Below are 6,397 nucleotides of genomic sequence, written 5' to 3'. Positions count from 1 at the left end.
GGTAGTATGGTGGTATGCTGTTACTTGTCGTTAGAATGGTTGCTGGAGCGAGAGGGACAACAAAAGAGAAATATTGATTTCACTCTGCCAAGCACAGCCAGTCCCCTTTCCACTGTCTCCTTATCAGGGCGCATTTATTGCGAGCACAAGGACCTTTGTAATATAAGCTGAATGGGAGAAACTCTGGGGAAGGCTGCATGTCAAAACAAGGGAGGGAAGGGAAGAGGACAAACATTGCAATTGGACTGAGAACTTAGACAATTCAATAGATAAGAGGCGGTGTGATTGGAAAACACTTCTCCTTTGTTCTTGAATACTCTTCAACAGACAACTATTGAAATGCTTTTGTAATTTCGAATGGTGAATCACAAAGACTACACTACCACTAAACTTCAAAATGAAATGAATTGGACCATAAGTGGCGACAAAAAGAAATGGAATAGGCAGAAAACACAGTTGAATGAGCTTAATCATCCACAAGAAGAAAGAATAGTAAATATTCCAAAAGTTGACACTTGGATTTCAGCAAAAAAGATAATGAGGTTTTCCTAAACAGAGTCCCAAGGGAAACAAAATACAAGAGATTATCTTATGCTTTTGTTGAACTAATAGTAGGGCTACAGTCAACATGATAATGACCATATATAACAATTAAGGAACAAGTACAATTATGTAAAAGATGTATGCTAATGCGAGAAAAAAAAGAGGATCAAACTAGACAAAGACAACCGCACCACCAAACACCCGGTAGGCCTATAGATAAGGAAAACTTTGGGCACAGTTGTTTATCAAAACAGGATGCAGAGTAGGAGTGTGTTGAACTGAAGTCTAAACATACTTCGTTTAACAAGAATGAATTATAAAAACAGATTATAGATATGCACATGTGCACTACCTGTGTCTATACATGTATATGGCTAATACGTTATTTACTCACAAAAACATTGTCAATGTCCATCAGACGCAAGTAGCCTAAGTTAAAGCCATAATAACACTTTACAACTTTTTAATACTTAGGACATGTTCAATACATAATGCACAGGTGAACAGATTATACTAGACATTATTCCTTCATTACATTTTCTTCTGGGAACAATGATTATCTGCAGCCCCCAATCTATTCTACGAGCAGAAATGAGAAAGCATCTTCACAATATACAGCTTGTCATCCATTACAAAATTAAATCCCCTACAGGTGGCATAGCCAAGGCATGTTTTTGCATTTCTTTCCTCTTTGGCAGGATAAAAAAAAGAAGCAGAATCACATGACGGTAATCCTGTCCTTCGGAAAAGACAAAATATCTATAACATTAATTGAGAGACAGAAAAGAAGTAGGACCTCTACATAAGCCCTCTTAACCAGCATTGCTTTCAGCCGATCTGTAAAGATTCTCTTTGCTTTACCATTTTGGTATAAGGCTCTTAATGGTTTGAGAGTCTTTGGAAACCTAAAATGTTACATTTTTTGTGCCCTTGATCAACCTTTTTCAGTAAAATTCACACATGAATGTGCTCTTAAATATGTTTATTAAAAAAAAAGGATGAAAATAGCACAATAATGGAAGGAACAATATTGGTTCCTTCAATTTCACTTCTTTGATGGTTATCTAATTTCACCATAATGTCACACATGTAATTTTATTACTTTTAAAAAAGTAAAAAAAAATTTCTTCTATCATTTACAAAAAAATCCATTACAAATTGAAAAAGCAGGAAAGCATTTCTTTCGCCAGGGCTCTATTTTGGTTTGAATCTAAAATTGACATATATGTAACTAAATTGGTCATTAAATCGAAACAAGTGAACCTATTTCGATAGCTCATCATCACATGAATGAACTCCCGGTAAAAGAGACCAGTTTTGGGCAAATGCCTAGAAGTAATTTGGCGTCTAAGTTGTCGTAAAGGAATGTGCCCCAGTAGCTGCCGGCAGCTCATGGCCACATTGGTTCCGATCGCATGCCTCTGGGATTGGCTTGTCGGAGATAATGAGTTAAGTCTTTTAGTATTAACTTTTCTATTCTCTATAGTCAGAGTCAGATGAACTTTAAATAGCAGGTCATTGGAGGGAGCCACTAGACTGTTAGGTCCTACTTCTTTTCTATTATTCCTCTAATGTTTCTGTCAGTCTGTCATGCTTTTTCCAACACCAAGTGACTGATAAGTTCTTTAAGAACTAAAAGTAATAAAGAAACTGAAACACAGTTTTGTACTATGATGGAAAAAATTTGAGCCGACTCTTTAAAAGACTTTCACATTGTGCAGACAGAAACAGAAACAGGCAGTGGAAATTCTTTGTTCTGTGAACAATGCCTTTAGAAAAAAAACTGGACTGAACAGAGCAAGGCAAAGAATAAACTGGGCTCATCTCATCCACCCTCTACTTCCGACAACCAAAATGGCTCTGAGGAAAGAAGCCACAAACACACAGAACATTTTCTCATTCAGAATCCAACTGCAATATTTATCTCAAGAAAAACTATTGAAAAATTATTTTTCATTTTGTACTGGATGATTCAAAAGCATCTGGACATTTGGTTCCCTTTTACCATGAAGTGAACAGTGACAACACTTGAAAATATTAGATCATGTCCAAACTTTCCCTTTTCTAAATGCACAGCAACAATTAAGTCCCCAATTCAAAATGTAAAGTTACATTTTATTCTAAAAGGACAGGACAGTGTACCTGTACAGTTTTCAGAATATCAATCTTGTAATCATCCTGAAACCAGAAAAAAAAGTAACTAATCAAACATACCCCTGGTAAAAGAGTGTAAAAAATACTTCAGTATGTCCCGACACTTGACGACATAACCGGTCACAAAGAGTCTGTGTTCACAACAGTCAACTGGGAGCAATGGTGGAATGAAGCGGAACAATATTGACTTAACAGCCACAATGTGTCATCTACATGGTCAGTCATGTCCCTGCAGAGCCCTCAGAGCATGAATGTCTGATCTACTCACCGGGAAATAATATATTTCAAACAGGCTTATCGTGGCAGAGAAAATACCCAACCGTATAGTAAAAATATAGGGAATAGCATTTATTTATGGAAATAAATACAGTGTAAAGGAATAGGTTCTAAAAAAGGACAAAAATGAGAGGCATAGCGGTGAAATCAGACGCTCGTCAAAATAATGAAATCCAAGAAAAAATTCTTTTGACCGATGGACAATTCTGCCGTCGTAAGGGAAAACGACGAATGGTCCTGCGCAGGTAGCGAGGCAAATTTTTCAGGAGAGGCAAAAACTGTTTTCACTTTATAACTCTTCTATTTTTCACTCTTTTAAGCTGTAATTCACCAGATATCTGATTGAGGTGTTCATAAAGCAGTTTCAAAAGTTTGAATGGTTTAGGTTAAAAAGTAGCAAAGTTATTTGACAGTCGTCGTTCTCCCATACATTGCGCGCCTGCAGGTAAGCCTTGCGATGTAAGCGAAAACGACGAATGGTACGGTTCGACGTTCTCCTTTACACTCGTGAATGTTGATGGGCGTAGGCGACGGTCAGTTGTAACGCACTATTGACAGTAATGACTGTGTACTGGTTACTACAAATAAAAATAAGACGTATACAAACTAGCTATTATACGTATAAAGTTAGGTGTTTGTTATATCCCAACTGTAAATCGGTAAACGTCTTTTGTTTCCCTTCCTCGCTTGGTTAAATACTACACAGTCAGTGTACAAATCAGATTGTGCACATTTTCAACAGCTTGATTTAAAACAGTCTCATTCGGAACCAAAGTTTGGTCTCTATGATATCTCTTTATAGTATTCTCTTCAGAAGCGAGTTTCGCTATTTGCAAAATTTTCCCTACACGACCAAAGGGATCAACAATGTTACAATGTCAATAATACGATCAGATCATTGCAAAGTTAAACTTTCACGTAAGAAATGTCACAATCGGACAAGACTGTATCACAAACGCTTTCGGGGGAGGTAATGCAACGCTTTTGTATTTAATAAAGGATTCAGTTGATCGGATCGGAAAACATACCACAAAGTAGAGATCGACGAGGACAGTTTGAATCTGCAAGACATTATTATACTCGACCATAACGTCCATCAAGTCATAAAAAATCGTAAAGCAAGTCTAAGTGTCGCCACAATACGTCCACTTTTTAAGTGGGGCAAAGAAATTAACCTCATAACGCAGTGTCATTAATTGCTTGGTTATTCTATAATGATGTCGACCAGTGACACGTGCTAGACAAATTGCGGCACTATACCCATCATTGGGATTTGGGATGTCAAATGACTTGACAGCAACTTAACATGACGTTAGTCTGTGAAATCTGGCGGACACTAATGTGCAGAGCTAATAAATGTATCCCTAAATACTTTTTGGACCCTCCCATCCCCACCCCTTTCCCCCTGTTCCCATCCAATTTCCCCTATCTCTCGCTTGCTCTTGTCAATTCACACCATCAGAATAGGCCTAATACGTGAAGACTGACAAACAGACACACTAAGGTATACATTCTTATAAACCTGGTCGACGGTACTCGGGGAGAGGGAGCGGTGGTGTGTTTGTTTGCTAAAAAAGCCTAGTATGTTTGTGCAGACGCAACAGTGACCAGTCGTCATTCGTCACCCATGCCAAATTTGCCCAACGGCAGAGACCAGGGGACAACGCCGAACTAGCAGTGATACTTGACCGATCGACTATTCGTCGTTCTCCCTTACACTGAGCTCTGTCTCGGAGCTCGCCTGTGTAAAGGAAAACAACGAACTCTCAATTACGCAACAACGGATTAGGATATGACAAAAATTTTTACACCATCAGATGCAGAATTAAATACTCTATGAAATATATAAAAACTTAAAAAATCGAAAAATCGAAAAATTTTGACCATTCGTCATTTTCCCTTACGATGGCAGAATTTTGCTCTAATTTTCTGTTGTTGGCTCAACACCTTTTATGTCCATTTAAAAACACACTTTTGTGTGGATTTTTATTAAAAAACATTGATTAAAGGCATAAAAAATGTAAAGTTTTAGTTACCAAGGACTCTCAGGCTATGGAAGTAACCAAATTTTGGCAGCCATTTTCTCGTTAATTTTACCTCTGAAACCAGGTGACCCTGACCTCCTTCAATCACAAATATTTTGACTTCTATTCAATATAGATGGATATTATTTAACTAAAAGGAAGACAAAAGAACAGAATTTAAGATGATAGGCCTACCAATAACCCCATATGCGCAAAAATTGACGAGCACCTGATCCCACCACGTCGTGACACAATATGGAGGAAAAATGTAACAAAAAGCCAAAAAGTATCCAGTCGTAAGGTATAACAAAGTCAAAGAAGTGGCTAGAAGGAAGATGACACACCTGTATAACATTATTTCATTAGAATATTATTTCTTTTAAAGTTCAGTAAGGTTTCAATATCAGTAGCTTCTTCTACTGCAAATATGTATTCAGTTTTATTTGTATCCACCTTATATTCCAGGAATGACTGTAACAAAAGCAACAAGACACCTGAACATTTGTCTAAAATATTTAAAAGTAGGACTTTCTTGTGAGCAGTCTGCAATGCCAGATCCAAATGATTGCAGCTATAAAAAAATGGTGATTTTTGTCAAGCTATAGGGCAGCAAAAAATTGGATATGATAACAAACACAAAAATGGCCCATAAACAGCAACCTGCTCCTCCCAAACAGCTCCTATTTTCACACAGGATATCATACTACATCCCTTACCCAAACCTTCACTACAACCCAATCCCCCTCGAGATCTCCTTCTGCTTTGAAAAAATATAATGTCCAGACAGCATTAACTTTTCAGATTTTAGTTAGACTTTAGTATAAATAAATGCGTGCAGGGTTGGCTAAGATACGACAAGGCAAGATTCCATTAGATTGAAGCTAAATCAATGGGTCAAAATTAAAAAACCACTGCAATGCATGGGCCGAAATGTATCAATTCCTACGTGTCGATCATTGGCTATCACAACACAGCCGCAATTGCAGCTGTTTGTTTGTAAACAATAAGATATCGGCAGATCATACTTTTGATGTACAACGAAGAATGAAAATGTTGCATATTTACCCACAATCACTCTACCGATGGCATTCCCCAAAAGAAGCGGCAAAGTCTATTGGACCCTTGCCAAAATATAGAAGCGGGCCCCTCAAAACTGTTTAGCCAACCGCCATGCATAAACAAAGGCTTGGACCATGGCGACGAAAAACCGGAATCACGTGACAACTTTCGCTTCGTACTTCGTAGCTCTCATTTGTTCTCCTAAAACTTATTAATTTCGCAATGTTGACTGCATAATAATATTATTATTTAAGTTAATATCTAGAGTTCTTGCTATTTCGCAAGCTTTTTAAACTTCTTAGTGGATAGCAATAATAATAATAATAGTAATAATAATAATA

The 6,397-nt window shown here is 37.4% G+C and overlaps 1 protein-coding gene across 1 annotated transcript in view; it reads right to left on the bottom strand.

The window, feature by feature from the left end:
- LOC101857081 overlaps positions 1–6,181 on the bottom strand; it is a gene marked incomplete in the record, with an annotated part of 42,827 nt that extends 36,646 nt beyond the window's left edge. Inside the window, 1 exon segment of the mRNA XM_013086887.2 lies at positions 6,063–6,181.
- Positions 6,182–6,397: the final 216 nt, after the last annotated feature.

Source organism: Aplysia californica, unplaced genomic scaffold (assembly GCF_000002075.1).
Source record: "Aplysia californica isolate F4 #8 unplaced genomic scaffold, AplCal3.0 scaffold00019, whole genome shotgun sequence".
Classification (NCBI taxonomy): domain Eukaryota; kingdom Metazoa; phylum Mollusca; class Gastropoda; order Aplysiida; family Aplysiidae; genus Aplysia; species Aplysia californica.
This window is presented reverse-complemented; position numbering and strand designations above follow the sequence as displayed.